General features: G+C 39.2%; 2 pseudogenes; both read left to right on the forward strand.

Moving 5' to 3' along the window:
* The first annotated feature begins 2,476 nt into the window (after nt 1–2,476).
* LOC139013303 (protein SPT2 homolog pseudogene) lies at nt 2,477–4,467 on the forward strand (annotated as a pseudogene).
* A 496-nt stretch (nt 4,468–4,963) lies between these two features.
* Nucleotides 4,964–8,388, forward strand: LOC139012973 (protein SET-like; annotated as a pseudogene).
* The last annotated feature ends 2,600 nt before the right edge of the window (nt 8,389–10,988 follow it).

The following is a 10,988-nucleotide window of genomic DNA, read 5'->3' on the forward strand; positions in this document are numbered from 1 at the left end:
TGGAAAACAGTATGGAGTTTCCTCAAAAACTTAAATATGGAACTCCCATTTGACCCAGTAATCTCACTTCTAGGACTATATTCCAATAAATCAGAAACACCAAGCAGAAAAATTATATGCACCCAGCACAATTTACAATAGCTAAGATTTGGCAACAGCTAAGTGCCCATCAGCAGATGAATGGATTAAAAAACTATGGTACATTTACATAATGGAATACTATGCAGCTGTAAAAAAGAAATAACTCTTACTATTCACAATAGCATGGAGGGACCTGAAGAGCATTACGCTGAGCTAAATAGGCCAGTCAGAGAAAGATAAATATCACATGATCTCACTCATTTGTGGAATCTAATGAACAAAATAAACTGATGAACAAAAATAAACCCAGAGACAGAGAAGCATCAAACAGACTGTCAAACCTCAGAGGGAAGACAAGGGAGGGTGGGGGCAAGGGAGAGATCAACCAAAGGACTTGTATGCATGTGCAGCTTGGGAATAACATCTTCATGCCTTTAGCAGGAAAGGTTGTTGGGTGCAGTGGGTTATCTGAATGTTGAATGCAGTTTGCTGCTCAGGTTGTTGAAGTGTTTTACATCCTCACTGAAGTCTTTGTGTGAGGCTATTGGTTCTGAAAGAGGTATGCTCTGTCTCCGAAGGAGAGAGGTGTATTAAATTTATTATGATTATAAATGTATCTAGTTTCCCTTGTAGCTCTCTTGTATGTACTTTGATTTCATGTTATGAAGTGCTTGTGAATTTGGATATTCCTGGTAAAATGAAATTATTGATATGAAGTGCTCTTTATTTATAGTAATGCTTTTTGCCTTCAAGTGTTCTGTGTTATCATATACTTTTTATTTGGCTTATGTTTGCTTAATATACTTTTTCCATTCTTTCACTTTTGATATCTTTGTACCCTTGGGTTTTCAGTAGCTTTCAGTTTTTATATTAGTTATGAGTAAAATGAGTTAATTTTGGTTCAGTATTTTTCCCCATTCAGTTCTTCTAACATTCTTTATTATATAATGCATATTTTCCCACTGATCTAAGAAGATATTTTTATTTTACCAAATTTCCATATGTATTTGAGTCTATCACTGGACTTTGTTTTCTGTTCCATCAGTTTATCTATTTACAGGACATTGCCCAAGTTTTTAAATTACTGTAGTTTATAACACAATACATTGTTCTATCTGGTTGGGGTAGCTTTTATTCATTTATTTGTTTTTCTCAGAATTATATTTAAAAATATGTTTATTAATTTCAGAGAGGAAGGGAGAGGGAGACAGAAACATCAATGATGAGAGAGCTGTCTCCTGCACGCTCCCCACTGGGGAGATCAAGCCTGCAACCAGGGCATGTGCCCTGACCAGGAATCGAACTGTAACCTCCTGATACATGGGTCAACCACTGAGCCATGCTGGCTACGCCAGAATTTTCTTTTACATTTTTCATTTTAATATGTGAACTTAAATGAGCATGTTTTGGTCTTAAAAATCTTGCTGATATTTTAACCAAATCATAATAAATTTATAATCAACATTGGGAGATTGACATCATTATGATTGTTCTTCCCAAGAATATGATGTTACTGTCCAGTTGTTCAAGGTCTGTTATTGGGTAGCATTTTAAAGTTTTATTTATACAGATTGTGGATCATTCCTAGGCATCTTATGTGTTTTGTTGCCATTGTACATTTTCTTTGATTATATGTTTTATGTACTGTTTTAAAGGATATGTATTTATATGCATGTTATCTCTCCCTTTCTTTCTGAAATAAATAAAAAAGACATTAAATAAGTAAGATTATTGATTGTTAGTAAAAAAAATCGATATGAACTTTTGTTTCTTCACCATATAAGCAAGTATTCAGACATTTTGGGAGTACGTGTCCATCACCATTTTCTGAACTAAGATTTTAAAAAATATATGGTAATATTGATTTTCAGAGAGAGAGGAAGGGAAAGGGAGAGAGAGACTAAAACATTGATGAGGTAGAGCTATCACTTCAATTGGCAGCCTCCTGCATGCCCCCTTCTGGGGATTGAGCCCATAACCCTGGCATGTGCCCTGACCAGGAATCGGACCAGCGACCTCTTGGTGCCTGAGAGAATACTCAATTCACTGAGCCACACCAGCCAGGCTGAACTAAGATTTAACAATTAAACTAAAGTAACTTATTATCAACTGAATGATTATGTCAATGAATGTGGAACAATCTACTAATTTATCTGTGGATGTAAAACTTTTATTTAAAGTTTCAAAGGTGGGAGCGCAGCGTTGGACCTGTAAGGATATAAGCTGTTTGAGGAAGGGGGTGGGCAGATCACCTTAGACAGCGCCAAAAGTGGTGGTGCTGAGTAGAGGTAGGAAAGAGGTGGCCAGCCAGTTCATTTGGCTGCAGCTGGCCGCCAGGTAAGATGCGTTCTCATCCCTCTCTGAGAGGCGGCCCATTCTATCCAGTTTGGTCAACATGGATTTCAGGGAAATTCTCATGATAGCTTCTAAAGGACAAGGAACCAACAGCACACTGAAAAGGTATAGTTTGGCAGTGGGTCCTGCCAAAAAGACCCAAAAGTTAAGGGTGTCCAATCAGCAGTGTGCAAGCTTTTCTCAAAAGAAAAGAGGAGGAGCTCAGAAGAAAAGCCATAGAGGAAAAGGAAAAAGAAGAACTACTCAAAAATTGAATTGAGCTAAAACATGACACGAAAGCAAGAGCTATGGCCAAGAGGACAAAGGATAATTTCCATGGTTAAATGGGATTCCTGTTGAGGAAAAGTCAAAGAAAAGACAGGCAATGGAAAGCCACACTAGTCAGGGAACAGACCAAGAGTATGAGATGGAAGAAGAGGAAGAATTCTTAGAACACAATCAGGCAGCATCAGAGCAGGAGTATGAAGAAGAGCAAGAACCTCCTCCCAAAGTTGAAAATAAACCAAAGGTCCCCCTTAAAAGTGCCCCACCATCATGACTTCACTGACTTACTCAGGCTGGCTGAGAAAAAGCAGTACAAACCAGTGGAAATCAAGGTAGTGAAAAAAACCAGAAAAGTGGCCTATGACTGCACAAGAACTTAGGGAGGGAAGGAAGACATATGAAAAAGGAACCTGAGGCAGATGCAGGACTGCCTCTGACCAAAAAGGTGTCCTCTTAGACAGAAAGTATGGGCACGAAACCTAGCAAAGTTTCTGGGGACAAGTATCCTTCTCCTAGGGGCACTGCCCTTCCGCATGCTGAGCAGAATTATAGACCCAGCACAGCTAATAAGAAACATTTAGGTTTGTTTTCATCCAAATCTATGCCAGGAGAGAGGCCCAAAGTAGGATCTAGCAACTGCTCCCAACCCTCGTTTCGGGAGGACCATGACAGGCCTGTTTTCAATGGGCCTGGAAAGACCCACTCGAGCACCTATTCACCAAGTGTTCCAAAGGCTTCTGCTAAAAGGACTCAGAAATCTGTTACTGAGCACAAAGCCAAAAATCTCCTCCCCATCCTAGCCATTCCATACCTGGACCCGTGGTCATCCCACATAAGGCTAAGAGTCCAGGTGTCAGGCAGCCAGGCAGCTCCAGCCCAGCTCCTGAGCAGCCCAGCACAGAGAGTGTTTGGCCTACAGTTAGTTCTGGCTCCATGCCCAGGTGCCAGAATGGCAGCCCCAGCTCAGGACCTGAGCGATCAATCAGTGGGACCAAGAGGCCAGCCAGTGACTCAAATCCTCCTGGAAGGACAGTCAGTAGTACAGGGGGCTCTGGACGACCCATCAGTGGCTCAGGTGGTTCTGGGAAGTCAGAGATCAGTTCTGGTGGCCCTGGGTGGCCTGTGCACAGTCCACATGACCAATGACCAGTGAGTGGCTCAATGTCCCCCCCCCCCCCGGGAGGTCAGTCAGTGGCCCTGGGGGATCAGTAAGTGGCTCAGTTCCAGCTGGATGGCCTATCAGCAGTTCAGGCCCTAGAAGACCAGTGAGCAGCTTGGGACCTGGGTGAAGAGTTAGTAGCTCAGATCCTCCCCATAAGCCCTAATGCACTTTTGTCTCAGAAGCAGTATCTTCTAAGAATATCATTACCCAGCCCAGCAATGGACAGATGAATGGAATGAAGCCTTCCTTAGCTGGCTACAGATCTGCCCAAGGTCCTGAAAAGCTTCCCTTCCCTAGAGGTTACAAAAGACCCTGAGAATGTGAAGAGGAGGAACATGAGGACTATGACTCCGAAATGGAAGATTTTATCGAAGATGAAGGAGAATCTCAGGAAAAAATATCCAAGCACATTCTTTGGCTATGACCGAAAAAAATACAAAGATGAAAGTGATTATGCCTTATGTTACATAGAGAGTAGTTGGAGAGAACAGCAGAAGGAAGAAGCAAAGAGTTTAAGACCTGGTATGCAAGAGGACTTTGAGGGAACGAGACAGGAGGAAGAAGCAACGAAATGCAGAGAGGTCAAGAAGCTGAAAAGACGTTAGCTGCTGCCTTTATTTATTTTTGTGAAACTCTGGAGACACTCTACTGCAAAGAAGTCCTGCCTTCGGACTGAAGAAGCCCATTATCACTTTAGATTTATACTTGGGACCTCACGGACAAGGAATGGATACTATATATTTTGAGCGTAAAGTATTTTCAAATACCTTCCGGGGTAAAAGCTGTAGTGCAGATGACATAACTGCTCACAGGTGCTGGCCCTGATCCTGATGAGCTATGCACTCTAACATGGGGCCCACTCAACAGTCAACCAATCTTCTTTTGTTCCTTTGCTATTTTAAAAAGGAAAGAAGATTGCCTCTTGACTTCCATAATTCTGTTGATGGGTGAGATGGCAATGGCCGGCTCCCAATCAAACGTATTTTGTCTTTTTATGAGGAATCTGGCCCTTCCATGAATGATTCCAGGAATAAAGTCACCTGTTCTAATCTATATGTTTGGATTGAGAACTTGAAAATGTAGAGTAGGCTTTATAATTATATGGATGTCATCTCTGTGGCTTTGAGGTAAAAAGTAGAATAAATTATATTGTATTCTATATTCATGGATTGGATGCTGAGAATTCTTATTCACTGATTTAGGTGTTTAGGCAATTAACCAAAATAATTTTAAGTTAAAAAACAAGTTATTCCATTTGGTGTAAGAATATTCTTTTCCAAATTTTTCTTTCAGATTTATTGTAAAATAGATAATGTTACTGTGCTGATTTTATTTAAAAAGTCATTTTATATTGTAGAAAAATATATTATTCAAAGATTAGAGTTAAAAGAGTAATAGCTTAAAAAATAAGCAAGTGACACGTGAGGCTTCTCTTACTCCCCTACTATAAAGATAGTTTGGAATCCAAAGTGTCCTTGTATCTCTCGATGTTAATGACTTTGCATTTTTATCTTAAAATTCCTTAGCAATTAATGACAAAACCCCAAAACTAAATTCATGTGTATCAAGAGGAAATAAATATATAAAGTTTAAAAGGTTGGAATGAAGAGTACCAAAATTTTGCATTGGACATACTGATTTTAAGCTCATCGTTAAGAAATAAAAATGAGAAAGACCCTACAGTTGTCTCCCATTCCTTTCTAAAAGATTTAGTTGGAAAAAAACTGATGTAGGAAGAGAACTTTACCAGGAGTTTCTCTAATTTTTAAAAATTCTTTATTGTTTAAAGTATTACATATATCTTCTTTTTCCCCCATTGAACTCTCCCCAGCTGCTCCCACCACCAAGCACATGCCCTCACTCCCTACTGTCTGTGTTCATTGGTTATGCTTATATGCATACATACAAGTTCTTTGGTTGATCTCTTACCCCACCCTCGCACCCTCCCCTGCCTTCCCTCTGAGGTTGGATGGTCTGTTCAATGCATTTAAGTCTCTGGATCTATTTTTATTCATCAGTTTATGTTGTTCATTATATTCCACAAATGAGTTAGATCATGTGATATTTATCTTTCTCTAACTGATTTATTTCGCTTAGCATAATGCTCTTCAGGACCATCCATGCTGTTGTGAATGGTAGATGTTCCTTTTTACAGCAGTGTAGATGTACCATTGTGTAGATGTACCACAGTTTTTCAATCCACTCATCTGCTGATGGGCATTTAGGCTGTTTCCAATTCTTAGCTATTGTAAATTGTGCTACTATGAACATAGGGGTGCATACATCCTTTCTGATTAGTGTTTCTAGTTTCTTGGGATATATTCCTAGAAGTGGGATTACTGGGTCAAATGGGAGTTCCATATTTAGTTTTTTTGAGAAAACTCCATACTGTCTTCCACTGTGGCTGCACCAGTCTGCATTCCCACCAGCAATGCACAAGGGTTCCTTTTTCTCCACACCCTCTCCAGCACTTGTCATTTGTTGATTTGTTGATTTTTTGATAGCCATTCTGACAGGTATGAGATGGTACCACATTGTTGTTTTGATTTGCATCTCTCAGATAATAGTGACTTTGAGCATGTTTTCATATGTCCCTTGGCCTTCCTTATATTCTCTTTCAAAAAGTATCTATTTAGGTCCTGTGCCCATTTTTTGATTGGGTTGTTTATCTTCCTTTTGTTAAGTTGTATGAGTTCCCTGTAAATGTTGGAGATTAAACGCTTTTCAGAGATAACATTGGCGAATATGTTCTTCCATGCAGTGGGCTTTCTTCTTGTTTTGTTGATGGTTTCCTTTGCTGTGCAGAAGCTTTTTATTTTGATGTAGTCCCATTTGTTTATTTTCTCTTTAGTTTCCATTGCCCTAGGAGTTGTATCGGTGAAAATATTGCTTTGGCACATGTCTGAAATTTTTCTGCCTATGGGTTCTTCTAAGATTTTTATAGTTTCCAGTCTCCCATTTAAGTCCTTTATCCATTTTCAGTTTATTTTTGTGTATGGCGTAAGTTGGTGATCTAGTTTCATTTTTTTCATATATCTGTTTAATTTTCCCAACACCATTTATTGAAGAGACTTTCTTGACTTCATTGTTTGCTCTTGCCTCCTTTGTCAAATATTAATTAGGCGTAGTGGTTTGGGTCAATTTCTGGGTTCTCTATTCTATTCCATTAATTGATATGTCTGTTCTTGTGCCAGTACCAGGCAGTTTTGAGAACAGTGGCTTTGTAATACAGCTTGATATCTGGTATTGAGATCCCACCTACTTTGTTCTTCTTTCTCAGGATTGCCACAGCTATTTGGGATCTTTTTTTATTCCAGATAAATTTTTGGAGCGTTTGTTCTAGGTCTTTGAAATATACTGTTGGTATTTTAATGGGGAGTGCATTGAATCTATAGATTGCTTTGGGTAGTATGGACATTTTAATGATGTTGATTCTACCAATCCATGAACATGGTATGTTCTCCCATCTGTTTATGTCTTCCTTTATCTCTTTATCTCTTCTTTCAACATTCTGTAGTTTTATGAGTAGAGTTCTTTTACCTCCTTAGTTAAGTTTATTCCTAGGTATCTTAATTTTTTTGTGTGCAATAGTAAATGGGATTTTTTAAAAAATCTCTCTTTCTGTAAGTTCACTATTGGTGTATAGAAATGCCATAGAATAGTGCTCAGCATGCCTTTGAGCCCAGTGACTTCCCAGCATTCAGATCCTCGGACTTTCCTCACAGCATAGCCCCCAAACGTCAGTCCCTCTCTCCCACCTCAAATGAAGAAACCAAAACTGCCTCCAGCCCCCAAGCCAGAGAAGAAGCCGACCCTTAGGATGTGCCAAAAGGAGAAAAAGAACAGCAAGACGCGATTGAACATATTGATGAAGTATAAAATGAAATAGACAGACTTAATAAATAAGCCAGTGAGGAGATTTTGAAAGTAGAACAGAAATATAACAACTCTGTCAACCATTTTTTCAGAAGAGGTCAGAATTGATTGCCAAAATCCCACATTTTGGGGTAACAACATTTGTCAACCATCCACAAGTGTCTGCACTGCTTGGGGAAGAGGATGAAGAGGTGCTGTATTATTTGAAAAGAGTTGAAGTGACAGAATTTGAAGATATTAAATCAGGTTACAGAATAGATTTTTATTTTGATGAAAATCCTTACTTTGAAAATAAAGTTTGCTCCAAAGAGTTTCATCTGAATGAGAGTGGTGATCCATCTTCAAAGTTCACTGAAATCAAATGGAAATCTGGAAAGGATTTGATGAAACATTCAAGTCAAACACAGAATAAAGCCAGCAGGAAGAGGCAGCATGAGGAACCAGAAAGCTTCTTTACCTGGTTACTGACCATTCTGATGCAGGTGCAGATGAGTTAGGAGAAGTCATCAAAGATGACATTTGGCCAAATCCATTACAGTACTACTTGGTTCCTGACATAGATGATGAAGAAGGGGAAGGGGAAGAAGATGATGATGATGATGATGAGGGGGAAGAAGGAGAGGAAGATGAAGGAGAAGATGACTAATGAACACTGAGGGGTCCCAACCTTTTTAAATTTTCTCCAGTCCCTGGGAGCAAGTTGCAGTCTATTTATTCTTTTCCTTCTCCTGCCCCTTGTGCTCAGTCGCTCTGTTTTTGAAGTCTCTTTTCTCTCCTTTAGACCATCTTTACACCATGGTTCTCACCTTCTTTGGCGGGGGGGGGGGGAGGGTGTACCTTGAGCAGAATACAGTGGGAAAAGAATCTTTGCCCCTTTCTGTTCCAAATTCATTTTTATCCCTTCCTGTCTCAAGAAAAACTTAATGGAATCAACACCACCGTGCTCTGTGGGAAAAAAGGAAAACCTCCGCTCCCTTAGCTCTGCTGGGAGCTGGAGGTTGCTAGGCCCCTGTGTAGTATTGCATAGAATTCTAGCTTTTTTCCCTCCCTTCTCTGTATATTGGACTCAGAGATTACACTGTGTCTCTGTAAATATGGACAGTTAGCATTTACCAACATGTATCTGTCTACTTTCTCTTGTTTTAAAAAAGAGAAAAAACTTTAAAAAGGGGGGGGGTTCAGCAAAGGGGGATTTGAGATGTTTGGGTGGGTTAAGTGGGCATTTTGAAAACATGGCTTCTACTTTGGCATGTTTAATTGTGATGTCAAACAGGCATCATTGCAGTCTAAGATGACACTTTAAAGTAGAATTCTCTCCTAATGATTACTTGAACCCTGCCACTCAATGGGAGAATAAGCAGAACCTGTAGGATCTTATTCGGAATTGACATTTCTCTATTGTAATTTTGTTCCTGTTTATTTATTTATTTTTAATATATTTTATTGACTTTCCACAGAGAAGAAGGGAGAGGGATAGAGAGTCAGAAACATCGATGAGAGAGAAACATCGATTCAGCTGCCTCCTGCACACCCCCCACTGGGGACGTACCCGCAACCAAGGTATGTGCCCTTGGCCAGAATCGAACCCGGGACACTTTAGTCTGCAGGCCAACGCTCTATCCACTGAGCCAAACCAGTCAGGGCTGTTCCTGTTTATTTTTAAATTTTCTTTTTGTTTCACTGGAAAGGAAAGATAATGCTCAATTTTAAACATTAAAAGTTGGCCCTAACTGGTTTGGCTCAGTGGAAAGAGCATCAGTCTGTGGACTGAAAACTTCCAGGTTCAATTCCTGTCAAGGGCATGTATCTTGGTTGTGGGCACAACCCCAGTAGGAGGTGTGCAGGAGGCAGCTGATTGATGTTTCTTTCTCATCGACATGTCTAACTCTCTATCCTCCCTTTCTCTCTGTAAAAAATCAATAAAATATATTTTTAAAAAGTTTACAGGTTGCTTTGTTACAATAAAACTAAATGTGTACAAAAATGCCATAGATTTCCTGGCATTAATTTTGTATCCTACTACATTGCCAAATTCATATATTAAGTCTAATAATTTTTTGATGGAGTCTTTAGGGTTTTCTATGTACAGTATCATGCCATCTGCAAATAATGACAATTTTACTTCTGGTTTTCCAATTTGAATGCTATTTACTTCTTCTTGTCTGATCGCTGTGGCTAGCACTTTCAGTACTATGTCGAACAGGAGTGGTGAAAGTGGGCATCCCTGTCTTGTTCCTATTCTTAGAGGAGATGGTTTTAGTTTTTGCCCATTGAGTGTGATGTCTGTAGGTTTGTCGTATAAGGCTTTTATTATGTTGAGGTATGATCCTTCTACTCCCACTTTGCTGAGCATTTTTATCAGAAAAGGGTGTTGGACTTTGTCAAATGCCTTTTTTGCATCAATTGATATGTGATTTTTTGTCTCTCAATTTATAAACAAATTGATGTATCACGTTTACTGATTTGTGGATATTGTACCAGCCTTGCATCCCTGGAATAAATCCCACTTGGTCATGGTGTATGATCTTTCTAATGTAATGCTAGATCCAGTTTGATAGAATTTTGTTGAGGATTTTAGCATCTATATTCATTAGGGATATTGGCCTGTAATTCTCTTTCGTTGTGGTGTCTTTATTTGGGTTTGGGATTAGGGTAATACTGGCTTCATAGAAAGAGCTTGGACGTGTGCCTTCCTCTTGAATTTTTTGGAATAGTCTGAGGAGATTGGTTTTAGTTCTTCTTTGAATGTTTGGTAAAACTTTCCTGTGAAGCCATCTGGTCCACGGCTTTTGTTTTCTGGAAGCTTTTTGATCACTGTTTCAATATCATCAGTAGTTATAGGCCTATTCAGGTTTTTTTGTTCTTCCTTATTGAGTTTTGGAAGCTTGTATTTTTCTAGGAATGTGTCCATTTCATCGAGGTTGTCCAGTTTGTTGGAGTAGAGTTGTTCATAGTATTTTTTCACAATCCTTTGTATATCTGTGCGGTCAGTTGTTACTTCACCTCTTTCATTTCTGATTTTTGTTTATTTGTGTCCTCTCTTTTTATTTCTTGGTGAGCCTGGCTAGAGGTTTATCAATCTTATTTATCCTTTCAAAGAACCAGCTCCTGGTTTCATGAATCTTTTGTATTGTTTTTGTTTGTTTGTTTTGGTGTTTGTGTCATTTATTTCTGATCTGATCTTCATTATCTCCTTCCCTCTGGTTACTGTGGGTTTTTCCTGTTGCTCTCTTTCTAATTCTTTAAGTTG

The sequence above is a fragment of the Myotis yumanensis genome, unplaced genomic scaffold (assembly GCF_028538775.1).
Source record: "Myotis yumanensis isolate MYYU_CA2020_CCGP unplaced genomic scaffold, mMyoYum1.0.hap1 SCAF_6, whole genome shotgun sequence".
Taxonomy (NCBI): Eukaryota; Metazoa; Chordata; class Mammalia; order Chiroptera; family Vespertilionidae; genus Myotis; species Myotis yumanensis.